The 27797-nt window shown below is 38.5% G+C and overlaps 1 non-coding gene across 1 annotated transcript; it reads right to left on the bottom strand.

The window, feature by feature from the left end:
* Positions 1 to 7977: 7977 nt before the first annotated feature.
* On the bottom strand, positions 7978 to 8079 carry LOC118636776. Its single transcript, XR_004960759.1, has one exon. It is a non-coding gene; the product is annotated as a U6 spliceosomal RNA (small nuclear RNA).
* Between the last annotated feature and the right edge of the window lie 19718 nt (positions 8080 to 27797).

The raw sequence follows: 27797 nt of genomic DNA on the forward strand, positions 1-27797 counted from the left end.
TTGATCTCCACTGTAACCCAATCATTGTTCAATAACATTCTATTTAGCCTCTATGTGTTCAAATGTCTTTGCATGTTCTTGTTGCAATTGATTTCTAGATTCATGCTATTATAATCTGAGAAGATGCTTGATATGATTTCAATCTTCTTGAACTTGTAGAGACTTAATTTGTTTCCTAACATGTCGATGTTTGTGAATGTCTCATGTGCACTTTAGAAGAATGTGAATTCTGTAGTTTTGGGGTATAATTCTCTGAGGATATCTATTAAATACATTTGATCTAGCGCTTCATTTAGAGTCTGTGTTTTGTTGTTAATTTTTTGTCTAGAAGTTCTATCCAGTGATGTCATTGGGGTATTGAAGTCCCCTGATATGATTGTATTGCTGTTGATTTTTCCTGTGAAGTCCTCCAAAAAACTTTTAATATATGTTGGTGCTCCTATATTGGGTACATATATGTTTACCAAGGTTATATCTTCCTGTTGGCTAGATCCTTTCAATAGGCCTTCTTTGTCTCTAATTATGGCCTTCATTTTAAAATCTACTTTAGTACATATGAGTATTGCTACCCCGGGTTTTTTTTTTTTTTTTTCTTTTCTTTTTGTTTGCTTGAAAGATTGTTTTCCATCCCTTCACTTTCAGCCTATGTGCGTCTTTTGTTGTGAGGTGTGTCTTTTGTAAACAACATATATGTGAGTTATGCTTTCTCATCCAGTCAGCTACTATGTGTCTTTTTATCGGAGCATTCAAACTATTCACATTTAAGGTGATAATTTATATGTACTTATTCATTGCCATTTTTGTTTAATGTTGTTCTATTTTTTTTTTTTTTTTTTGTATTTCTTCTACTAATTATAGCAGTCCTTTTAGCATATCTTGTGGTGCTGGTTTGGTTTGGTGTTAATATATTACCTTAGACTTTTATTTTTTTTATTTAATCAGGAAAGCTCTTTATTTGACCCTTAATTTTGAATGATAGCCTTGCTGGATAGAGTAGTTTTGGACTCAGATCCTTATTTTTCATGACCTTGATTACTTCATGCCACTCCCTTCTGACCTGTAGTGTTTCTCTTGAGAAATCAGCTGAGAGCCTTATGGGGTTTTCTCATGATGCAAATGTTATTACGTTTTCAGTTGTCCCACAGTTCTCTTAAGCTGTCTTCCTGTTTTTTTAAATTGTTTTTTTTCTTTTGGTTTTCTGATTGGTTGATTTTTTTCTACCCTGTCTTCTAATTCACTGATCCGGTCCACAGCTTTCTTTACTCTGCTGGTTAGTCCTTCCAATGTCTTCTTTTTTTCTGCTATGTCATTCTTCATTTCCATTTGGTTGGTTTTCAATGTTTCTATATCTTTACTCATGGTGCTGATGTACTTACTCATGCTGTTGAGCTTCCTCAAGATCATGGGTCTGAACTCTACCTCTGATAATTTGCTTAGTTGAATTTCATTTATCTGGTCTTTGATGGAGTTCTCTTGTTCTTTCATATTGTATTTATTTCTTTGTTTCACCATTTTGGCTATCTCAGTGGGCTTTGGAACTTGCCCATTTCTCCCTGTGGGTGTTGGTGTTCTGCTGTTTGTGACTCCTTCTACTGCGTTTGGATGAGCCTGAGTGGACCCACTTTAAACACCACTGTCATTTCTTACTTTCCTGGGTAGATTTGCAAGCCCCGGAATGGTTTAGTTATCCTCTTTCTTTTGTCTGGAGGCTAGTAGTCTCAGTTACTCAGTGCCTTGGAATGTAGCCCTGGTGTTCTGGATAAGATTTCTAGAGGATGGGATAGAGGCTGGTTGTTAATGAGCCTCCATTTGCATTTCTTTGCCTCACCTGGGAAAGGCTGAATCTTTGAAGGAGCAGGGTCTGCTGCTTTTCCCCACAGCTCTGGGAAGGAGCACACTGGCCACTGTCCTTTGTAGATGCAACTCAGCAAAAATTCTGAGTGCCCTCCATATCCCGGGTGTCCCCAGAGTTCCAGCCCTGTCTGCCCTCCCTGTGCCATAGCCCCCAGGTGAGTGACTGTGGCTATTTTAGGGCTGTGTCCCAGTTCTCTGGGCTGTGGAACAGGCTTGGTCTTTATTCCCAATGGGTGCTGCTCACAGATAAGACTGTTGCTGTCCTTGGGCTTCTAGCCCGCCACCCTCTCGTGCCTCCACAGATCCTACCTGTGTCCCTGGTCATATGGTTTTGTCCTGCTGCTTTTCAGTTGCTTTTCCCCAAGAATTTGTCTTTATTTTAGTTGTTATTCTTGTTTGGTCCTGGGAGATCCTCTGTGTAGCTTCCATTCACTCTGTCTCCATTTTCATATCCTCTGTGCCTATCTTGTGCACAGCTGGGTTGCACAGACCTCTCTGGTGCCCCCGTACCTTGCAGGTCCTGCAGGTAACTGGATCACAAGTCCCTTATGGGATCCACCTCTTTGACTATCTTATGTACTGCTGGGTGGCACAGGCCTCTCTGGTGCTTCAGCGCTTTGCAGGTCCAATGGGTAAGTGGATCACACAGTCTCTGCTAGGTTGTGCAGGCCTCTCTGGTGCCCCCCAAATCCTGCAGGTCCTGTGGGCAGGCAACTGGATTGCACCAGTCCCTGTTGGGCTCTGGCTTCCCACCACTCGTATCAGCTGCTGAGTGGCACAGGCCTCTCTAGTGTTCCAGCACCCCGCTGGTCCCATGGGCGGTCATCTAGATTACACTGTTTCCTCTCCGGCTTCGGCTTCCCACCACTCTTGTGGCCTTCTGGGTCATACAGCTTCTCTGGTGCCCCAGCACCCCGCAGGACCCGTGGGCAACTGGATTGCACCAGTCCCTCTCGGGCTCAGGCTTCTCACTGGTCTTGTGAGCTGCTGGACCACACAGGCCTCTGTTGAGCCACAGGTCCCACCGCTGGTTGCTGGGGAGTGCTGCTGCCCTGTGGGACTCAACTCCTGCTCAGCTTTTGCTGTAGTTTTTGGGGATGGGTCTCAGCTGCTGGCCTGTGCTTCTGTTGCCTGGGGATGAATGTCTGCTCCCCAGCCTCTTTTCCTGGGGACATACCTCGACTCTGATTGGGCTGCTAATATGGGGGGTGGTGCTGGGCTCCGGGCTGTCTGAGGCTTCCGTGACTGGCACCTTGGGGGCTCCACTGCTGTGCACTGATCTGTGTTGACACAGAGTGTCCACTGGTCTGATGTGCCAGGTGAACTGTTGGGCTCAGTTTGCTGGGCCCTAGCCGCTCCCACTGCCTCCTCCCAGGGAAGACCCAGTATCTTCCAAAATGGTGCGACCTCCCTGAGGTGCAGGGAGAAGCTCCCTGAATAGAGGCTTACCATGATAGCTGGTTGCTTCCGTCCACAGCACAGGAAACTTCTGCTCCACACCTCTGCACTGCACGAGTTTGGTCATTCACCTTCACATCTGCTCACACTCTCTCACACACTAGCTCACTCTCACACACTCACCCTCCCTCTGGTCCTGCCCACCACCATCTTCCTTCTAATTAATTGTTAAACAGATTTTCATAAAATATATATAAGAATTATTGTTGTCTATAAAAAGGTATATGTTGAATGAATGAATGGTTTAACTTTACAGCTTGATTGCATAACCACTAACTATATTATTTACCCAGATGTGATGCTCTGCCAGTACATGTATCACTGATGACGATGTTGATGCCAGAAAGCCATATGAAAACTATAAGATTGTCAAGGAGAAAAAGGATAAGAAAATGAGTGGACAGATATTATAAATGATTGTAGGTAACTACCTTTGGGATTGGTGTGAAAATCTGAGGGCAGGAACAGAAGAAGGACAGCTAACTGGGCAACATTTGCACAGGAACAAGGTGCATTATTAAGGAAGTGCCCTGGGAGTAAGGCACTAAGGAAGCTTTACTCAGATAGGGTTTAGATGGCTGTACAGAGAATAGGTTTGGTCTTGCATTAAGGGTTGGAGCAAACATGGAACTTGCTTTATCAGTCAATGGCAACTGAAAGGAAATCAGCTGTAAGGTTGGCCTGAAATCAAAGTAAGGAAGAGATTACCAAGAGAGGACAGGAAAAGCTGTAAGAGTGCATCAGCCAACTTAACTATGCTCACTAGTAAGCTAGAGTTATATCAGAATTGTTTAAGTAATGATCTCAATGCCCTGTAACTGACCAACATGTACTTAGAAGTATTTTGAAACCACTATAAGCTTCAGTAAAGAAACAGCATGCTTTAACTAGCTTACTGATCATGAACCTTGCTGAGGAGCACTGTTGAAAGAGATGGGTTCCTGGGAAAAGTAACAGGAAAAGTTGAAAACTTGAAGAACATCTTCTTTGGAAATTCTCTCTCTTCCCTTAGTTCTCCTCTAGGTAGAAACTGTTTATTAGTGTCATCAGTATGTTAAATTTATTTTCACAGTTATCTTCTGTTTGGTTTGTAATCTTCCTCTCCCCTTAATTGCTTTATTTCATAAAGTACTATTTGTATGTCAAATTTCCTTAAACAGAGGTAAGCCTGTACTTTTGTCAAGAGATAGGTTTTAATGCAAGATTTATTACTTTTTTTTGCTAATTGAATAGGGGAAATGGGGCCTCCATGTTTTGATTTTTAAATAATTAAAATAAAACATTACCTTCCAACAAGCTGAATGGGACATTAATTGCAAAATGGTGACATAGATATGTTTCCCTGCAAAATAATGGTTTCAAACCACATATATTTTGATCTCAAGAAATGTATAATTCTAACTTTAATAGAAAAGGCTATCTTCAAATAATCAATGCCTGCTAATTGAAGGAAACTTAGGTATGGATTTAATGCCTTTAATGCCTGACAGACAATAAGTAGTGCCAAAATAGAAGTGAAGATGGCCAGTGATGCAACTGTCCCCATCCTTAAAGGAACTCAACATCCACTTCTGTTCACCTTGATCCAGTGCCTTTGAACCGGACCAGCTCACTCAGGAAGCCAGTATAAATATAAACTAGCTTTAAGATTATTTAGCCTCCAGAAATGATTCTGGAACCCCCTCTTACTTTGGGTCCTAACTTGGGCTATAGCTCTTAGCTGCTATCTAATCCATTCTTTGTTGTTGTTGTTGTTGTTTTTAAATCTATGAGTAGAATTGTGCTTCCTAAGCTTTTACTTAAGATGTACATCTCTGTCTATTTCTACTTCTGACCACTCTTGGAATCTTAGTCTGTTTAGGCTACTATAAAAACTACCACAGACTTGGTGGCTTATACACAACAGACATTTATTACTCACAATTCTGGAGGCTAGAATTCTAAAATGAAGGTACCAGAGAAGAACAGGAAGATAAATCAATGGAACAGAATAGAGAACCCAGAAATGGACCCAAGAAAATATGCTCAATTAATATTTGACAAAGGAGGCAAGAGAATACAGTGGAGTAGAGGCAACCTCTTTAATATATGGTGCTGAGAAAATTGGACAGCTACATGCAAAAAATAAAAATAAAAATAAAAATAGACTATCAACTTACACCATACACAAGAATAAACTCAAAATGGATAAAAGACTTAAATGTGAATCATGAATCCATATAAACCCCAGAAGAAACTGTAGGCAACAAAATTTCAGACATCATACGCAGCAGAATTTTCACTGATACATCACCTAAGGCAACAGAAACAAAGGAGAAAATAAACACATGGGACTACATCAAACTCAAAAGCTTCTGTACAACAAAAGAAACAACCACCAAAATAGAAAGGCAACCCACTCTATGGGAGAGCATAATTGCCAATGGTACATCAAATAAGGGGTTAATTTCCAAAATATATAGTGTGCTCATACAGCTCAACAAAAGGAAGACAAAGAACCCAATTAAAAAATGGGCAGAAGAACTAAATAGACACCTCTCCAAACAGGACATACCAATGGCTAAAAGACATATGAAGAAATGGTCAACATCACTAATCATCAGAGAGATGCAAATTAAAACAACTATGAGGTATCACCTCACACCTATCAGAATGGCCACCATCAACAAATCATCAAACAAGAAGTGCTGGCCAGGGTGTGGAGAAAAGGGGACTCTAGAGCACTGCTGGTGGGAATGCAGACTGGTGAAGCCACTATGGAAAACAGTATCGTGTTAACTCAAAAAACTGAAAATTGAACTTCCATTTGACCCAGTGATCCCACTTCTAGGAATATACCCTAAGAAACCTGAAACATCAATCGGAAAGAATATATGTACCCCCATGTTCGTAGCAGCACTATTTACAATAGCTAAGATCTGGAAACAGCCCAAATGTCCATCAGTAGATAAATGGATAAAAATAGCTGTGGTACATGTACACAATGGAGTACTATGTAGCTGTAAGAAAGGAAGATCTCTTATCCTTTGAGATGACGTGGAGGGACCTGGAAAGTATCCTAAGCGAAACAAGCCAAACAGAAAAAGATAGATTTCACATGATCTACTTATTTTTGGAATATAAAAAACATAACAGTCTGAGGAATTGTGTAGACCTAGAGACATGGAAGTAGGGTACAGACTGACAACCCTCAGAAGAGGGGTTGGTGGGGGGAAGGAAGAGATAAACCACAGAACTTATATGCATGTACTCATAACATATGGACACAGACAACAAAGCCGGGCATGAGGTGGGAGGATGGGGAGGAGGGTGTCAATGGGGAAAAAAAGGAGAAACATTTGTAACAAAAGTAAATTAATAAAAAAATTATTTTAAAAAATGCTGAATAGGCCTTTTCAGAAAACTGGCACACATGAAGCCTTAGAGATTTACTTTAGAAGTGCAGAAGCCGCCCTGGCTGGTTTGGCTCAGCGGTTACAGCATTGGCCTGCAGTCCTGAGAGACCCGGGTTCGGTTCCCGCTAAGGGCGCGTACCTCGGTTGCAGTTTGTCCCCGGCCCTGGTTGGTCGTGCGGGTGGCAGCCACTCAATGTGTTCCTTTCACATCCATGTTTCTCTCTCTCTCTCTGTTCCTCTCTCTCCCTCCCACTCTACCTGAACAAAAAGTGGAAAAATGTCCTCGGGTGAGGATAAAAAAATAAATAAATAAATATAAATAAATAAAAATAAAAAAAAACATTTAGAAGTGCAGAAGCCTAGTTTACAAAACATTAGTTTACTTTACTTGTGGCCCACATTGCAATTTGAAAGGTGAACTCTTTCTTTCATGTTTTTTCATGTTCTTCCCCTAGCACCTGGAACAAAGCGAGCACATTGTAGATGCTTAGTAAATACTTGCTGATGTCATTACTTAGAAGAACTTCATGTACTATGTAGCAACCAACATGCCTCTGCACAGAAAAACTTATAAGAAATTATAGGACTCCCCCTATGAATTTACCATTGAAAAAATATGGGAAATAGTAGGAGAAATGTCACTGGATGTATTGAAGAAGTTTTATATTGTGATACTTGGTACTCCCCCTAATGAGACAAGGAGAATGGACTTAGAGTCCAAGTCTTAGACCAAGGATAATAGCTTAAAGAAAAAATAAGAATGAGAATTCACAAGTATCATTAATGAAGGGCCATGCTTAATGTAAACCTTATAAACAAGGGATAATTTACGTATTCCACTACTGTCATGAAAATACTGTTCTAACTGCTGGTTTAAAATTTCATCATTTGTCTCTATTTTGCTATATAGTTTTATGTAGTAAAAAGTACATAGTTACCATTCTAATTGCAAAATCATTCAATTCCAAGTTGTAAATTGCATTCATTCCCATCTATGTTTACTATTTTCATCATTCTACAAAATAAATTCACCAAAGTGACTTTTTCTAAATTTTTAATGTATTAGCCATAATTAGGGGTTTTCAAGCTTAAAGTGTGTCATAATCACCTGATTTACTGATAAAAAATAGATTACACTAATTAGTCACTATTCTTTGAACATCTTACACTGCCCATTGCTATCCAATTTTAGAGTGGCAAATGAGTAAAAAGTAATCTGAGATCCCAAGATTAAGTAGAGGTAGTTTTGACCTCTGGTAACTTTAAAAAAAAAAACATGAGATGCTTCATGAATTTGTGTGTCATCCTTGCACAGGGTCATGCTAATTTCCTCTGTATCGTTCCAATTTTAGTATATGTGCTGCTGAAGTAAGTGTGAGTTCTGATAACTTGTCAGCCATCAATATAGCAAGCAAATCTTATTATATAAGATGTGGATGTTTCTTTTGTGAACCAGCAAAGAACACACAATAGGAGGAGTGGACAATTTTTTCAAAGCCACATTGGATTTTCCAAGCTTCCTGGCACAAGGTAAAATTTTTATATAGCAAAATTGGCATGAAGTTCTGCAGAAAGTACTGGGTGCAGTTCAACTCTGAGTATGTCCTCTAATTGAAAAACTCAATAATTGGAAGGTGAAAACTAATGAGCTATATTACAGTGCTAATAGCTTAATAAGAGATTTGGGATATTTTTCTTTTTTCAATTAAATAATTAGTTAATTAATTACTTAACATTGTTAAAAGTATTACAGATGCTTCTGTCCTCATTATCCCCCTCCTTCCCACTCCAACCCCCCTCCTGTTTTCTCCAATCTAGTGTCAGTGTCCATTGGTTGTGCATATATTCATATAATTTATTTGGTTTATCTCTATCCACCCATACTACCCACATCCCTCTGAGGTTTGTTTGTCTGTTCCTTACTTCCATGACTTTGGATCTCTTTTGGTCAACAGCTTCTTTTTTTCATTATATTCCACAAATAAGTGAGATCATGTGGTACTTGCCTTTCTCTGACTGACTCATTTCATGTAGCATAATACTCTTCAGGTCCCTCCATGTGTCTTTCTTAGAACTGCATGGTATTTCATCGTGTAAGTGTACCACAGTTTTTTGTTTGTTTGTTTGTTTTGTATTTTTTTTTATCCACTCATCTACTGATGGGCACTTGGGCTGTTTCCAGATCTTAGCTATTGTATATAGTGTTGCCATGAACATAGGGGTACATACATTCTTCCTGATTGGTGTTTCTGGCTTCTTAGGATATTCCAAGAAGTGAGATCACTGGGTCAAATGGTAGTTCCATTTTTTTTGTGGACATACTATATTGTTTTCCATAATGGCTGTATCAGTCTGCATTCTCACCAGCATGGACTAGAGTCCCCTTTTTCCACATCCTCTCCAGCTCTTGTTGTTTGAGAATTTGTTGATGGCTTCCATTCTGGCCTGTGTGAGGTGATATCCCCTAGTTGTTTTAATTTGCATCTCTCTGATTATTGATGTTGAGCATTTTTTCATATGTCTCCTGGCCTTTTGTATGTCCTGTTTGGAGAAGTGTCTATTCAGGTCCTCTGCCCATTTTTTAACTGGAATGTTTGTCTTTATTTTGTTGAGTTGTATGAGTACTCCATATATTTTGGATAGTAACCCCTTATTCAATGTATCGTTGGCAAATATGTTCTCTCAGAGTGTGGGTTCCCATTTCATTTTGATGCTGATTTCTTGTCCTGTGCAGAAGCTTTTCAGTTTGATGTAGTACCATTTATTGATTATTTTCATTTTGTTTCTCTTGCCCTAGGAGATGTATCAGTGAAAATTCTGCTATGTGTGATGTCTGAGATTTTTCTGCTTATATTTTCTTCTAGAATTTTTATGGATTCACAGGTTACACTTAAGTCTTTTATCAATTTTGAGATTATTCTTGTGTATGGTGTAAGTTGGTGGTCTAGTTTCATTTTTTGTTTGTTTGTTTGTAGCTGTCCAATTTTCCCAACACCATTTATTGAAGAGAATGCATTTTCTTCATTGTATGCTTTTTCCTTCTTTGTCAAATATTAATTATGCATATGGTCTTGGGTCAATATCTGAGTTCTCTGTTCTGTTTCACTGATCTAGATGACTGTTCTTCTGCCAGTAAAAGGCTGTTTTGATTATGATGGCTTTGTAGTACAACTTGATATCCAGTATTTTTATCCCTTCCACTTTGTTCTTCTTTTACAAGATTGCTGTGACTATTTGGGATCATTTATGGTTCCATATAAACTTTTGGAGTATTTTTTCTAGATATGTGAAATATGCCATTGGTACTTTAATAGGGATTGCATTGAATATGTAGATTGCTTTGAGTAGTATAGTCATTTAAATGATGTTTTTTCCAACCCATGAACACGGTATATGTTTCCACTTTTTTATGTGTTCCTCTGTTCCTTTTTTCAATGTCCTGTGGTTTTCTGAGAATAGGTCTTTTACCTCCTTGGTTAAGTTTATTCCTATGTATCTTATTTTTGTTGTTGTAATAGTAAGTAGAATTTTTTTTAGCTTCCCTTTCTGAATGTTCATTATTTGTGTATAAGAATGCCATCGATTTCTGGATGTTAATTTTGTATCCTGCCACTTTGCCAAATTTACTTATTAAATATAGTAGATTTTTGATGGAGTCTTTAGGGTTTTCTATGTACAATATCATGTCATCTGCTAATAATGACAGCTTCACTTCCACCTTTCCGATGTGGATCCCTTTTATTTTTTTTCTTCTTGTCTAATTGTTGTGGCTAAGATTTCCAGTACTATGTTAAATAAGAGTGACTAAAGTAGGCATCCCTGTCTTGTTCCTGTTCTTAAGGAAAATGTTTTTAGTTTTTGTTCATTGAGTATGATGTTGGCTGTAGGTTTTTCATATATGGCCTCTATTGTGTTGATATATGATCTCTCTATTCCCACTTTGCTGAGCATTTTTATCAAAAACTGTTGCTGGCTTTCTTCAAATGCTTTTTCAGCATCTATTGATATGATCATGTGGTTTTTATCTTTCATTTTGTTTCTGTGATGTATCATATTTATTGATTTGTGAATATTGTATCAGCCTTGTACCCCTGGCATGAATCCCACTTGGTCATGATGAATATTTTTTTAATATATTGCTGGACCTGATTTGCTAATATTTGTTGAGGTTTTTGACATCTATGATCATCAGGGATGTTGGCCTATAGTTTTCTGTCTGTGTAGTGTCTTTATCTGGTTTTAGAACTAGGATTATGCTGGCCTCATGAAAAGAGCTTGGAAGTCTTCTTTCTTTTTGAAATTTTTGAAATAGTTTGAGGAGAAAGGGTGTTAGTTCTTCTCTGAATGTTCGGTAAAACTCCCCTGTGAAGCCATCTGGACCTGAACTTTTATTTCCTGGAACTTTATTGATTATAGCTTCAATTTCCTTAGTTCTTATTTGGGATAGTTTTCTGTACTTGGTATTGTTTTTCTTAGACTGGCCCCCTGTCAGAAATTTCTTTATAACAGTAGTACAGAGTACATTAGAAAGTCAAGTTCAGATCTATGTAAAAATTCTACATTTAGCATAATTTTTTTTTTTCACATCACATTTAGCATGTGACCCTGGAGCCTAAGTGTCCATAAGATTTGTGTTCATAGCTGATATGGGCTGCTTTGCTGTATTGGGATGGAGATAGGGGTTTCCTCAGCACCTACTGCATCTGATCCTGAAATCCAAGGTTGCACTAAACAAATTCTTAAAAACGCTGTGTAAATGTGCAAAAATAATATTAAAAACCCTCCTTCTTATTAAGAAATGGAATAATTACATCCCACCGCACTCTTTGTTTCTAATGAAAATGCTTTATCGGGGTACATGTAATTGCTCTTATTGAAGGTAAGAAGGCGGGTATTTTGAGAAATGTCCACTTGTTGCTCACCACCAAGTAAAGAGAGAAATAGCTTTGGAAAGTGTAGGAAGGAAATGCCCAGCATTTAGCTGTGTGAAATGTCCATGTTTTGAGGTTGAAGTGAAAATCTTTTCCAATATTATTTTCTAAATGAGGCATTTTTGTAAGGCATTCTGCAGCAAGGTAAAGGGCTCTCTTTTTCAATGACCACACATGCACACTCACAGACACACACACACGCGCGCACACACACACGTTTACCAGATCCTCAACACAATTGTAAAATGGATTAGGTTTTTTTTGGCTCCCATTTAATCTCTCTATACTCATAACTCTCTTCCCATTTGGCACCCTCCCCCACCTGCTGGTTGCCTCTCTCATTTCTCTCATGCTGCCTCCTGACGTGAGACTTCTCTAGGAAATACTCCAGGTACTGAACTGTACCCTCCCTCACAAAACACATCCAATGTTATTCATCCTCTAATATACTTTATCATAACCCTGTTTCCTATTTAAGCTAAGCTGACACTATCCCCCTCTCACTAGCTGTCATGTTTGAGCAGCACTATGAATAGACCCATATAATGAGGAACTGAAGGCTACTGCTAACAGTCACATGAGTGAGCTTGGAAGCATATCCTTTAGTGGCAGTCATGCTTTCAGATAACTGCAGCCATTGATGACAGCTTGACTAAAATCTCATGAAGGATCCAGAGTCAGAACAACTCAACTAAACTACTCTCAAATTCCTGACCCTCAGATATTGTGAGATAATGAATATTTATTGTATGAAGGAGCTACATTTGGGGAAAGTTTGTTGTTCAGAAGTAGATAATTAATACAGCTTCCAAAATATCACCTACCTTAGAATATCTTCCTACATTGTCTCAAAGTCTCAAAGTAGGTATTTAAATCTCGAAGAAATTGTCAACTCACAAATGTTTTAGAATGCTTGTTTATTTCGATAGACGGGTTGGCTGTGGTGCATGACATCATTATTGGCCTTTAATACTTCATATAAAATAAAGCATCCAAAATATTTGTCACACTTACAAAGCTTTACTAATAACACTTGAAGAAATTATTTGTTTTTCTTCTTATTTGAAGTCTTTCTTCTTTTTTTTTAGTTCATGACTATAAAAGTAATTTTTGTTCATGTAGAAAATTTGGAAAATATAATACCAATCCAGAAGTGACCACATCCATAAGGGTTAATAAGAGCCAAGTAGAAGATAAGATCAAATGAGGAAGCATTAACTGAAAACCAATTTTCCTGAATTAATAATTTTGTCTAGGAAAGAGATTTCCAACCCATCAGACTCAACATTCCCTTTATTGTAATAATTATTTTCAATGTTCACTTTAATAAAATAAAATTCATAGATAATATAACTCTCATATACATAAATTTAGAAAATAACATGATGCCCTAAGTGTAATATAAAAGAGAAAGGGACAGTGATTTATAATAAAATAATATGTGTTTAATATATAAATGCTTTGATATGACTACACTAGGAGACATAATATGGGACTCAAATGTCCACTGTTAATGTGACAGCTATATGCAGATTGATTCAGCAGTGTTGTATTTCTGTTTCAAACCCTATAAGCACTATGCATACCAGAAGACAGTGGTGTGACATCTTTAAAGTACTGAAAGAAAGACAATGTCAACACAAAAGTCTATATCAATGAAAATAACTTTAAAAAATGAAATAGAAGCAAAGACATCTCCAGATAACAATGAAATAATTTATTTCCAGCAGATCTATAGTACAACAAATGTTAAAAGTTCTTCAGGCAAAAGAAGTACAGTACCAAACATACTTGAATGCACACACACACAAAGTGACAAATACCAGAAAAGTAAAAAAATAAATAAATAAAAAATAAATAAAAAAAAAAGAAAGAAAGAAAAGAAAAAAAAAGTCCAACTGGTGTGACTCAGTGGTTGAGCGTTGACCCATGCACCAAGAGGTTGCTGGTTTGATTCCTGGTCAGGACACATGCCCAGGTTGTGGGCTTGATCCCTGGTGGGGAGAATGCAAGAGGTGGCCAATCAATGATCTCTCTCAATGATGTTTCTACCTCTCTCTCTCTCTCTCTCACTTCCTCTATCTGTAAAATCAATAAAAGAAAAAAAAAAAAGGAGTAAATACCATGAGAAGTATTCCCATCAGTAACACAATTTTCCAAAATGGTGAATGCAAATTAATAAGGCTGTGTAGCCTTGAATAAGTTATTAAATTTCTGTGTGCCTGGGTTTCCTCACTTGTAAAATGGGAATAAGAATATAATATACTGATAAAAACATGTGACCAAAAAGATGGCAGTGAAAAGATGGCAGCGGGCAGGCCAGAGGGAGAGTGAGTGTGTGAAAGAGTATGAGTGAATCTGAAGGTGGAAAACCAAACTTATGCAGTGCAGAGACTCGGAGCAGAAGGTTCCTGTGCTGTGAACTGGAGCAGCCCGCTACCACGGTAAGCATCTCTGCAGAGTCCTTCTCCCTGCACCACAGGGAGGTGCCAGCATTTTGGAATATCCAAGGTCTTCCCTGGAAAGAGGCAGTGGGAGCAGCTAAGGCCCAACAGCACACCTGGCACCATCGGACCAGTGGACACTCTGTGCTAACACAGACCAGTGCACAGTAGTGGAGCTCCCAAGGTGCTGGTCTCAGAAGCCACAGACAGCCAGGAGCCCAGCACCATTCCCCATGGTAAGAGCCCTATCAGAGTGGAGATATACCCCCAGCAACAGAGGCTGGGGAGCAGACATCCATCCCCAGGCATAAGAAGCACAGACCAGCAGTTGAGACCCACTCCTAAAACTACAGCAAAAGCTGAGCTGGAGTTCAGCCCTATGGGGCAGCAGCACTCCACAACCACCTAGAACTCCACAGAGTCCTGTGTAGTCCAGCAGCACACAAGAGCAGTGGGAAGCCTGAGCCCTAGAGGGACAGGTGCAATCCAGCTGCCTGCCCTCGGAAACTGCAGGGAGCCAAGACACCAGAGAAGCCTCTGAGACCCAGTAGCACACAAGAGGGGTGGAAAGCTGGAGCCCTATAGAAACTGGTGTGATCCAGCTGCCTTCCCATGGGACCTGCAGGGTGGAGGGGCACCAGAGAGGCCTGTGTGACCCAACGGAGACTGTGAAATCCAGTTACCCTCTGGACTTGTGGGGTGCTGAAGCACCAGAGGGGCCTGTGCCAGCCAGCATCCCATAAGATAGGCATAGAGCCGGGTCCCCAAAGAGACTGTGAGATCCTGTTACCTACGGGACCTTCAGGGTGCGGGGACACCAGAGAGGCCTGTGCAACCCAGCTGCACACAAGATAGGCCTAGAGGATGTGAAAATGGAGGTGGAGTGAATGGAAGCTACACAGAGGATCTCCCAGGACCAAACAAGAATTACAACTAAAATAAATACAAATTCTGGGAAAGAAGCAACAGAAAAGCAACAGGACAGGACCATATAACCAGGGACACTGGTAGAATTTGCGAAGGCGCAAGAGGGTGGTGAGCTGGGAGCCCAAGGACAGCAGCAGTCTTAGCCATTGGGGAATAAAGACGAAGCCTGCTTCACAGCACAGAGACCCGGGACAGAGTGCTAAAATAGCCACAGCCGCTCACATGGGGGCTACTGCAGAGGGAGGGCAGGCTGGGCTGGAACTCTGTGGGGACACTCAGGATTGGGAGGGCACTCAGAGTTTCTGCTGAGTTGCAGCCACAAAGGATGGTAGCTAGTGTGCCCCTTCCCAGAGCTGTGGGTAAAAGCAGCTGCCCCTTTCTCAGAGATTCAGACTTTCCCAGGTGAGACAAAGAAATGCAAATGGAGGCTCCTTAAAAACCAGCATCTATCCCACCCTCTGGAAATCCTCTTATGCAGAACACCAGGGCTACATTCCAAGGCACTGAGTAACTGAAACTACTAGCCTCCAGAAAAAGGAAAGAGGATAACTGTACATTTCTGGGGCTTGCAAATCTACCCAGGAAAGGAAGACTTGACAGTGTTGTTTAACGTGGGCCCACCCAGGCTCATCCAAATGGTGTAGAGGGAGCCACAAGCAGCAAAACACCAAAAACTACAGAAAAAAATTGGCAGTCTCCAAAACCCACTAAGATAGCCAAAATGGTGAAACAAAGAAACAAATATCAAATGAAAGAACAAGAGAACTCTATCGAAGCTGAGATAAATGAAATGCAGCTAAGCAAATTATCTGAGGTAGAGTTCAGAGCCATGATCTTGAGGAAGGTCAACAGCATGAGTCTGGACATCAGCACCATGAGTAAAGATAAAGATACATTGAAAATAAACCAAGTGGAAATGATGAACGACATAGCAGAAATAAAGAACACATTGGAAGGACTAAATAGAAGAATAGAGGAAGCTGAGACCCGGATCAATGAATTAGAAGACAGGGTAGAAAAAAAACTAAACCAATCAGAAAACCAAACAGAAAAAAAAAATAAATAAAAAAAAATAAAAAACAGGAAGACAGCTTAAGAGAACTGTGGGACAACAGGAAACGTAATAACATTCACATCATAGGAGTACCCAAAGAGGAAGAAAATGGGCAAGGGTTAGAGAATATATTTGAAGAAATAGTGACAAAAACTTTCCTAACTTGGTGAAGCAAGAAGGCAATCAAGTTCATGAATCACAGAGATCTCCAAGAAAGAAGAACACAGACAGGCCCACACCAAGACACATAGTAATTAGAATGCCAAAAATTAAAGACAAAAAGAGAATACTAAAGGCAGCAAGAGATAAGCAACAGGTTACCTACTAAGGAAAACTTATAAGACTCTAAGCTGACTTCTCATCATAAACACTACAGGCCAGAAGAGAGTGGCATGAAGTAATCAAAGTCATGAAAAACAAGGATCTGAATCCAAGACTACTCTACCCAGCAAGGCTATCAGTCAAAATAGAAGTTCAAATAAAGAGCTTTCCAGACAAAAAAAAAGGCTATGGGAATATATTAATACAAAACAAGCACTGTAAGATATGCTAAAAAGACTGCTTTATTTGGTAGAAGAAATAGGAGGAAAAATATAACCACACTAAACAAAAATGGCAATAAATAAGTACATATCAATTATCACCTTAAACGTGAATGGTTTGAATGCTCCAATAAAAAGACACAGAGTAGCTAACTGGATAAGAACCATAACTGATTGCCTTGCCCAGCTTGGCTCAGAGGTTAGAGCATTAGTCTGTGGTCCCGAGAGACCCAAGTTCGGTTCCCGCTAAGGGTATGTATCTCGGTTGCAGTTTGTGCCCGGCCCTGGTTGGGTCATGTGGGTGGCAGCCACTCGATGTATCTCTTTCACATCAATCTCTCTCTCTTTCTCTCTCTCTCTCTCTCTCTCTCTCTCTCTCCCACACACACACCTGAAAAAAAAAGGAAAAATATTCTCGGATGAGGATAAAAACAAAACAAAACAAAACTTCCAAAAATCAATAAAAATGAATACACAACAACACAAAATCTATGGGATGAGTGAAAACAGTTCTGAGAGTGAAGTTCATAGCACTACAGGCCTAACTCAAGAAACAAGAAAAATTTCTAATAAACTATCTAACCTCACAACTTAAAGAACTAGAGAGCAAACAAAAAGAAAACCCCAGAGCAACTAGAAGGAAGGAAATAGTAAAGATCAGAGCAGTAATAAATGACATGGAGACCAAAAATGCAATTCAAAGCATCAAGGAAACAAAGAGCTGGTTCTTTGAAAAGATAAACAAGATTGATGGACCCTTTGCTAGACTGACCAAGAAACAGAGAGAGAGAATCCAAATGCACAAAGTCAAAAATGAAAGAGGAAAAATAATAACTAACACGCAGAAATACAAAAGATTGTTAACAAATATTATGAACAATTATATGGCAAAAAATTTGAAAATCTAAGCGAAATGGACAAATATCTAGAAAAATATAGTCTCCTAAAACTGAACTGGAAAGAGACAGAAAACTTGAACAGAGCAATAACAACAGAAGAAATTGAAGATGTAATCAAGACTCTCCCAGCAAACAAAAGCCTGGGCTGGACAGCTTCACAGGGGAATTTTAGCGAACATTCAAAGAAGAACGAATACCCATTATCCTCAAACTATTTCAAAAAATTCAAGAAGTTAGACTTGCAAACTTGTTTTATAAGGCCACCATAATTCTAATTCCAAAACCAGAAAAAGACACTACAAAGAAAGAAAACCACAGGCCAATATCCCTGACGAAAATAGATGCCAAAATCCTGAACAAAATACTAGCAAATCAAATCCAGCAATACATCAAAAAAATTATTCACCATGACCAAGCGTGATTCATCCCAGGGATGCAAGGTTGGTACAATATTTGCAAATCAATAAATGTGATACATCACATAAAAAAGTAAAAGATAAAAATTATATGATAATTTCAATAAATGCCAAAAAAGCATTTGACAAAATACAGAACACATTTTTTATAAAAATGCCCAGCAATGTGGGAATAGAGAGATCATATGTCAACATAATAAAGGCCATATATGAAAGACCTACCGCCAATATCATAATCAATGAGCAAAAAGTAAAAGGATTTCCCTTAAGAACAGGAAAAAGACAAGGATGCCCACTTTTGCCACTCTTATTTAACATAGTACTGGAAGTCTTCGCCACAACAATCAAATGAAAAAAATAAATAAAAGGAATCCAAATTGGAAAGGAAGAATTGAGACTGTCATTAAATGCAGATTACATGATACTATACGTAGAAAACCCCAAAGACTTCATGAAAAATTTACTAGACTTAATAAATGAATTTGGTCAAGTAGCAGGATACAAAATTTACGTCAAGAAATCAACAGCATTCTTATACACCAGTGATGAACTCACAGAAAGAGAAACTGAAAAAACAATCCCATTTACCATCACGGCAAGAAAATGAAGATACCTAGGAATAAACTTAACTAAAGAAATAAAGGACCTATTTGCAGAAAACTACAGGACATTAAAAAAAAAAAAGAAATAGAGGAAGATATAAAAAAGTGGAAGCACATACCTTGTTCATGGATTAGAAGAGATAACATCATTAAAATGTCCAAACTACTCAAAGCAATCTATAAATTCAATGCAATCCCCATCAAAATACCAACAACATACTTCACAGAACTAGAACAAATACTTCAAAAGTTTATATGGAACCCAAAGAACCCCGAATAGCCACAGCAATCTTGAAAAAGAACAAAGTTGGAGGGATTAAATTACTAGATTTCATGTTATACTATAAAGCCACTGTAATCAAAACAGCCTGGTACTGGCACAAGAACAGGCAGATAGATCAATGAAACAAAATAGAGAACCCAGAAATGGACCAAAATTAATACGTTCAATTAATATTTGACAAAGTTGTCAAGTGCATACAGTGGAGTAAAGACAGCCTTTTTAATAAATGGTGTTGGGAAAATTGGACAGCTACATGCAAAAAAAACCAAAACAAAACAAAAAAAAAAAACAAACGAAACTAGACCATCAACTTACACCATACAGAAGAATAAACTCAAAATGGATAAAAGACTTAAATGTGACTCATGAATCCATGAAAATCCTAGAAGAAACTGTGGGCAACAAAATTTCAGACATCATACACAGTAGAATTTTCATTGATACATCACCTAAGGCAACAAAAACAAAGGAGAAAATGAACACATGGGACTACATCAAACTCAAAAGCTTCTGCACAGCAAGAGAAACAACCACCAAAATGGAAAGGCAGCCCACTTTGTGGGAGAGCATAATTGCCAATGATACATCAGATAAGGGGTTAATTTCCAAAATATATAGTGTTCTCTTACAGCTCAACAAAAGGAAGTAAAAGTACCCCATTAAAAAATGGGCAGAGGACTCAAATAGACACATCTCTAAACCGGACATACAAATGGCTAATAGATATATGAAGAAATTCTCAACATCACTAATCATCAGAGAGATGCAAATTAAAACAACAATGAGGTATTGTTGTAGCTCACTGTCCTTAGAATCCAACTTGTCTTTAAGCTGCCCTAATTAACAACCTCAGAGACAGCAAGATGAACAATGGGGAATGTTATAGAGGGCTTTAGCCCCATAAAAATTAACTAGAGTTTGACCTTCACTGGGAATTTGAAAAGCAACATCCTTCAAGAAAAGGGAGGACAGAAACGGCCCCAAGGCCAGAGTGTCCTGCATGCTCTGTAAAGAAACTGATAGGGAGAAACTGAAGCTCCCTTTACCCCATAAAACTGTAACTGTTCAACATGTGTGTATTGCACCTGACTGACTGCTGATATCTGTCTCGAATTTGTTAGTTTTTAAAACTTGGATAATGGAATGAATAGCAGGACAGATGTATGCTAACCCAGTTCACCCAGTTCCCTTTCACCTCAGCTCCCTCCCCACCTCCGTTCCCTCCTGCTTATCTCTAACTGCCTCTGCTTCTGTACAAGCAGCTTGCTTGCTCTGCTAAACTCTTGAATGACCCCTGCCCTATATAAGCAACCCTCCCCCTGAGCTCGGGGCTGCAGTTCTCCTCTGTGTAGGTTGGCTGCAGTCCCTGCGCAGGTAATAAAACATACCCCAAAACTGAAAAATGGAGTCTGAGTGTGGTCGATCTCCTGGGTTACAACAGTATCACCTCACACCTGTCAGAATGGCCGCCATCAATAAATCATCAAACAACAAGTATTGGCGAGGGTGTGGAGAAAAGGGGACTCTAGTACACTGCTTCTGGGAATGCAGACTGGTGCAGCCACTATGGAAAACAATATGGTGTTACCTCAAAAAATTAAAAATTGAACTTCCATTGGACCTAGTGGTCCCATTTCTAGGACTATACCTTAAGAAGCCTGAAACACCATTCAGAAAGAATATATGTACCCCCATGTTCATAGCAGCACTATTTACAATAGCTAAGATCTGGAAACAGCCCAAATGTTCATCAGTAGACGAATGGATAAAAAAGCTGTGGCACATATATACAATGGAGTACTATGCAGTTGTAATAAAGAAAGATCTCCTATTCTTTACAATGTCCTGGATGGAACTGGAACGTATTATCCTAACCAAAACAAGCCAAACAGAGAAAGACAAGTATCATATGATCTCACTTATTTGTGGAATATAATAAACATAACAGTCTGAAGAATGGCGTAGTCCCTGTGATGTGGAAGTGGGGTACAGACTTCCAATCCCCAGAAGAGGGGGTGGTGGGGAAAAGATAAACCACAGAACTTATATGTATCTATGCATGAACAATGGACATGGACAATAAAGCTGGGAACAGGGTGGGGAGGGATAGGGAGGGGGGAATTAATGGGAGAAAAAGGGGAAATATCTGTAACAGAAATTAATTAATTTAAAAAACAAAACAATTAATACATAAAAATTTTGGGACTTCCAAAAGAAAATAATTAGGTAATTTTTATAGTTTTTATATTGAGTTCATTATAGATTCAGGTACAGTTGGAAGAAATGATACACAGAGATCCCATGCGGCAATATCTTGAGAAATTATAGTACAATCTCAACACCAGGATATTGACATGTATTTCGATAAGATACAGAGCCATTTCATTTCCACAATGATTCCTCCTGTTGTTGTCCTTTTACATTGACGCTCATTTCCCTGTGGATATGTGTCTCTTTTATTGACATACAACACCCCTTACAGTGAACCCTGGCAACCATGAATTTCTTTTTTATTTGTATAATTTTATCATTTCAAGAATGTTATATAATAGAAATCATACAATGTGTAACCTTTTTGTATGAAATTTTTCACTCAGTATAATTTCCTGGAAATTTATTCTAGTTGTTATGTGTATCAATAATCTGTTTCTTCTTATTGCTGGGTGGTTATCCATGGTATGAATGTACCACAGCTTGTTTAACCTATTGGAGGATATTTGGGTTGCTTCCATTTGTTTGGTTATTACAAATAAAGCTGCTGTTATGGGCGGGATTATGTTCCTCCAAACAGCATATATTGATGTGCCAACCCCCAGTAACTCAGATTGTAACTGTATCTGGAGATGAGGTCTTTAATTGGTAATTATGTAAAAATGAAGCTTTTATGGTGGAGCTCTAATTCAATATTCATGATGTCTTTACAAAAGAAGACAGAGATACGAGGGGCACATGTGCATAGATGGAAGTGGGATGACCATGTGAAGAGGCAGCAAGAGGGCAGCCAAAAGCAAGGTTTGGAGAGAAGCCTCAGAGGAAACCAGCCCTGTCAAGACCTTGATCTCAGACTTATGGTCTCCAGAACTGTGAGAAAATAAATGTCTGTTGTTTAAGTCATGTAGTCTGTGGTGTTTTGTTATGGCAGCGCGAGCAAACTAATACAGCTGCTGTGCACATTCATGTACAGGTTTTTGTGTAAACATTACCTTTAATCTCTGGGATATATTTCCCAAGAGTGTAATTGCTGAGTCATTAGATAGTTGCATGTTTAATTTTATAAGAAACTACTGATCTGTTTTCTAGAGTGGCTTATTTTTTTACATACCCACCAGCAATGTATGGCATGAGTGATGCAGTTCTGAGTATTCTCACCAGGATTTAATATCGTCATTGTTTTAAATTTTATGATAGGTGTTCAATGCTATCTCACTGTAGTTTTATTTTGCATTACCATAATGGTTAATGATATGGTATATATAATTTTACGTGCGTTATTTGCTATCTCTATATGCTCTTTGGTTGTGTCTTGTCTACTTTCTACATGGATTGTTTGGTATTTTTATTTTTGAGTTTTCAGATATTCTTAAGATATTCTAGATACTAGTATTTTGCTGTATATATGGCTTACAATGATTTTTTCCAGTTGTACCGCTCATTTTTTTATCCTTTAATATAGCATTTTGTAGAGCAAAAGTTGTTAATTTTAAGTAGGTGCAGTTGAAATTGGATTGTGTGTTTCCCCTTGTGTGAGTGTTGTTAATTTGTGTCTTTCAAGAAATTGGTTTGTTTCAGATGTTATCAAATTTTCAGGCATAATTATTCATAGAATTCCCCAATTTTAACAGATGACATTTTATTGTTCATTGTGTGATTCTTGATACTTAATTTATGTTTTCCTACCTTCCAGTGTGTTGATTGAACATCTTTTAAGGAATCCATAATGATTTAATTATGTTTATTTTTAAAAATTTATTTATTTTTTAATTTTATTTTTGTTACAGATATATTTCTCCTTTTTTACCCCATTCGCATCCGCTTCCCATCCCCCCTGCCCCGTCCCTGGCTTTGTTGTCCATATCCATTGGTTATGCATACATGCATATAAGTTCGGTGGTTCATCTCTTCCCACCCCACCACCCCCTCTCCTGAGGGTTGTCAGTCTGTACCCTACTTTCATGTTTCTGGGTCTACCATATTCCTCAGACTGTTATGTTCATTATATTTCATATATAAGTGAGATCATGTGGTATTTTTCTTTTTATTCTTGGCTTATTTCACTTAGCATAATACTTTCCAGGTCCCTCCATGTCGTCACAAAGGATAAAACATCTTTCATTCTTACAGCTACATAGTACTCCATTGTGTATACGCACCACTGCTTTTTTATGCATTCGTCTACTGATGGACACTTTGGCAGTTTCCAGATCTTAGCTATTGTAAATAGTGCTGCTATGAACATGGGGGTACATATATTCTTCCTCACTTGTGTTTCAGGCTTCTTAGGGTATATTCCTACAAGCGGGATCACTGGGTCCAATGGAAGTTCAATTTTTAATTTTTTGAGGTAACACCATATTGTTTTCCATAGTGGCTGCACCAGTCTGCATTCCCAGCAGCAGTGTACTAGAGTCCCCTTTTCTCCACACCCTCGCCAACACTTGTTGTTTGATGATTTGTTGATGGCGGCAATTCTGGCAGGCGTGAGGTGATACCTCGTTGTTTTGATTTGCCTCTCTCTGATGATTAGTGATATTGAGCATTTCTTCATATGTTTCTTGGTAATTTGTATTTTCTGTTTTGAGAGGTGTCTATTCAGCTCCTCTGCCCATTCTTTAATTGGGTTCTTTGTCTTCCTTATGTTGAGTTGTATGAGTACTCTATATATTTTGGAAATTAACCCCTTATCTGATATATCATTGGCAACCCATACAGTGGGTTGCCTTTCCATTTTGATGATTGTTTCTTTTTTTGCAGTAAAGAAGCTTTTGAGTTTGATGTAGTCCCATGTGATCATTTGTGCTTGTTTCTGTTGCCTTAGGTGATGTATCAGTGAAAATTATGCTGCGTATGATGTCCGAAATTTTGATGCTTACATTTTCCTCTAGAATTTTTATGGATTCATGGGTCACATTTAAATCTTTTATCCATTTTGAGTTTATTCTTGTGTATGGTGTAAGTTGATGGTCTAGTTTCATTTTTTTGCATGTAGCTGCCTAATTTTCCCAACACCATTTATAAAATAGGCTGTCTTTACTCGACTGTATGCTATTACCATCTTTGTCAAATATTAATGTAGCATATTCCCTTGGGTCTATTTCTGGATTCTCCATTCTGTTCCATTGGTCTATATGCTTGTTCTTGAGCCAGTACCAGACTATTTTGATTACAGTCGCTTTGTAGTATAACCTGATATCTGGTATTATGATCCCACCTACTTTGTACTTGTTTTTCAAAATTGCTGTGGATATTTGGGGACATTTTTGGTTCCATATAAATTTCGAAGTATTTGTTCTATTTCTGGGACATATGTCATTGGTATTTTGATGGGGATTGCATTGAATCTATAGATTGCTTTGGGTAGTATGGACATTTTAATGATGTTAATTCTTCCAATCCATGAACAAGGTATGTGATTCCACTTTTTTATAACTTCCTCTATTTCTTTTTTCAATGTCCTGTAGTTTTCTGCAAATAGGTCCTTTACTTCTTTGGTTAAGTTCATTCCTAGGTATCTTAATTTTTTTTGCTACGATGGTAAATGGGATTGTTTTTTCAGTTTTTCTTTCTGTGACTTCATCATTGCTATATAAGATTGCCATCAATTTCTTGAGGTCTTTAATTTTTGGCACTTTGATTACTATGTGTCTTGGTGTGGGCCTGTTTGGGTTCTTCTTACTTGGGGCTCTCTGTGCTTCTTGAACTTGAGTACTTTCTTCCTTCACCAAATTAGGGAAGTTTTCTGTCACTATTTCTTTGAATATATTCTCTAACCCTTGCTCATTTTCTTCTTCTTCGAGGACTCCTATGATGTGAATATTATTATGTTTCCAGTTATCCCACAGTTCTCTTAAGCTGTCTTCCTATTTTTTATTTGTCTCTTCCTTTGGTTTTCTGATTGGTTGATTTTTTCTACCCTGTCTTCTAATTCACTGATCCAGTCCTCAGCTTCCTTTAATCTGCTTTTTAGAACTTTCAATGTCTTCTTTGTTTCTGATATGTCATTTTTGATCTCTTCTTGGTGGTTTTAATTTCTAATTGTTTTATTTTTAGCATCTCTATGTCCTTAGTCATGCTGTTGAGCTTCCTCAAGATCATGGCTCTGAATTCTAGCTCTGTTAATTTGACTAACTGGTCCACATTGATCTCATCTTCGGTGGAGGTCTCTTGTTCTTTCATTTGGCTTTTGTTTCTGTGTTTCACCATTTTGGCTATCACAGTGGGCTTTGGAACCTGTCATTTTTTCTGTGGTTGTAGATGCTCTGCTGTTTGTGGCCCCCTCTACTGGGTTTGGATGAGCGAGGGACCACCCATGTTAAACACCACTGACAATTCTTACTTTCCTGGTTAAAGTTGCTATCCCAGGAAAGGTATTGTTATCCTCTAGCTTTTTGCCTGGAGGCTAGCAGTCGAGGTTACTTGAAGAGTTTTGGGTTGTCAGCTGATTGAAAAACTCCCTCAGATGCTCAGGGTAAGGAAATTTCTGGAGGATGGGGCAGATGCTGGTTGTTAGTGAGCCTCAATTAGCATTTCAATGGCCCACAGGGTGGGGTTGGATCTCCGAGGGAGGGGCTGCTGCCTCTCCTCAGAGCCCTGGGAAGGAGCAATGTGGCCACCATCCTGTGTGGCAGCAACTCAGCAAAAGCTCTGAGTGCCCTCCAAATCCCGAGTGTCCTCACACAGTTCCAGTTCAGTCTGCCCTCCTTCTGCCGGAGCCCAAGGTGAGTGGCTGTGGCTATTTTAGCCTCTGTCCTGGCTCTGCGCTGTGGAGCCGCTTGGGAGTTTAACCCGAGGGCGCTGTTAACAGCTAAGGTCGCTGTTCTCTGGGCTCCCAGTCCCCCTCTCACACCATCAGAATCCTACCAGGATCGAGTCAGTGTCCCTGGTTATATGGTCCTCTCAAGCTGCTTTTCTGTTGCTTTTTCCCATCGATTTGTCTGTGTCATACAGTGATACCTCGGTTCTCGAATGCCTCGGTTTTCGACCAAATCGGTATTCGACCAGAGATTCGAGAAACTTTTGTCTCGGAATCCGAACAAATATTTGGAACTCGAACTTCCGAGATGAGCCGAGTTGAGCCGAATGGCGTTCATTCGGCCCAGCGAGCCTTGCTAGCGTCATCAGTGTGAGTGCAGAGAGAGAGTCACGCTTTGTGGAGTCACGCTTTCCTATTGGGTTTCATTGCTTCGGTTCTCGAACAATTCGGTTCTCGACCGTCCTCCTGGAACGAATTATGTTCGAGAACCGAGGTATCACTGTAGTTGTAATTCCAGTTTGGTTCTGGGAGACGGTCTGTGTAGCTTTCGTTCACTCTGCCACCATTTTGGAATCTCTCAAGGTACTCTTTTAAAAAGAACCTCTGACGGTTGTTGAGCCAGGCACCGTTTCAGGTATTTGGAGTATAGAGTTGAACAAGCCATACAAGGCCACTGCTCTCAGGGAGCTTGCATTCTGTGTGGCCGCAAGGCAGATTTTTAAAGCACTTTGTACATTGCTTTGTATAAGTTTCTTAGTAGCTGCTTCTAGGTTTTACAACATACATATATGACTTATTACTGTTTACTGTTATTGCCATATTACCACTTTGAGTAAACTATAGAAAACTTCTATTTAGGTTTCTTTGTTTTTCCTCCTTTTCAAATATATATATGTTACAATTATTCATTGAGCATCACTTCAAATGGTAGTATAATTTTTGCTTCAACCATCAAATATGATTTCATAAATTCCTGAAAAGTAGACAACCTCTTATATTTATTCTTACTTTTACTAATTCCTGTGTTCTTTCATTTCTGAAGTTCCAGATTTTTTTTATATCATTTCCATTCTGTTCAAATAATTTTATTCATCTATATTGTAAGAGTATATTTGCTAGTGACATATTCTCTTAGTTTTTCTTTGGGAATGTATTTTTCCTTCATTCTTGAAAGTTATTTTTGCTGTATATAGAATTTTCTGTTTACAAGTCTTTTCCTTCAGTATTAGAAAAATGCTGCACCACTTCCTTCTGGCCTCCTTGGTTTCTGAATAGAAGTCTACTCTCATTTGAATGGTTCTTCACCTACAGGTAATGTGTGTTTTCTTCCTGGCTGCTTTTGAGACTCTTTCTTTGTCTTTTGTTTACAGAAGTTTAATTATGATGTGTCTTAGCATAGTTTTTTTTGGATTAAATCTGATTGGGATTTGATTAGCTTCTGGAATTTGTAGGTTTAGGGTATTTTCCCCCAAAATTTGGGGACTTTTTAACCTTTTTGAAAATATGTGAGAGTGGTATTTAAAATAATTCACACTCCCACTCCTCTGCTTCTGGTACTACAATAATAGGGGTGTTAGTTTACTTGTTTTTGTCGCACAGACCCCAAAACTATTAATTTTTAATTCTATTTTTCCTTTGTTGCTTATATTGGTAAATTATTTTAGTCTGCTTCAAAGTTCACTGATTCTATCATCTGTCATCTCCACTCTATTTTAAGCCTATCAATGAATTTTAAATTTTAGTTATTATATTTTTTATTTCTATAATTTCAATTTGATTCTTTTTTATTACTTTTGTTTCTTTGCTATATTCTATTTTTTCATTTGTTTCAGACAATTTGTAATTGCTTGATCAATTACTTTTTTGATGATTATTTTAAAATATTTTTCATATATTTCCAACATCTGATTTATCCCAATGTGGGCATCTGTTGATTGTATTTTATCATTCATATTATAGTTTTCCTGGTGCTTGATATAAGAAGCGATTTTTTATTCTACCCTGAACATTTTGAGTAGTATG

The sequence above is a fragment of the Molossus molossus genome, unplaced genomic scaffold (genome assembly GCF_014108415.1).
Source record: "Molossus molossus isolate mMolMol1 unplaced genomic scaffold, mMolMol1.p scaffold_m16_p_2, whole genome shotgun sequence".
NCBI classification, from domain to species: domain Eukaryota; kingdom Metazoa; phylum Chordata; class Mammalia; order Chiroptera; family Molossidae; genus Molossus; species Molossus molossus.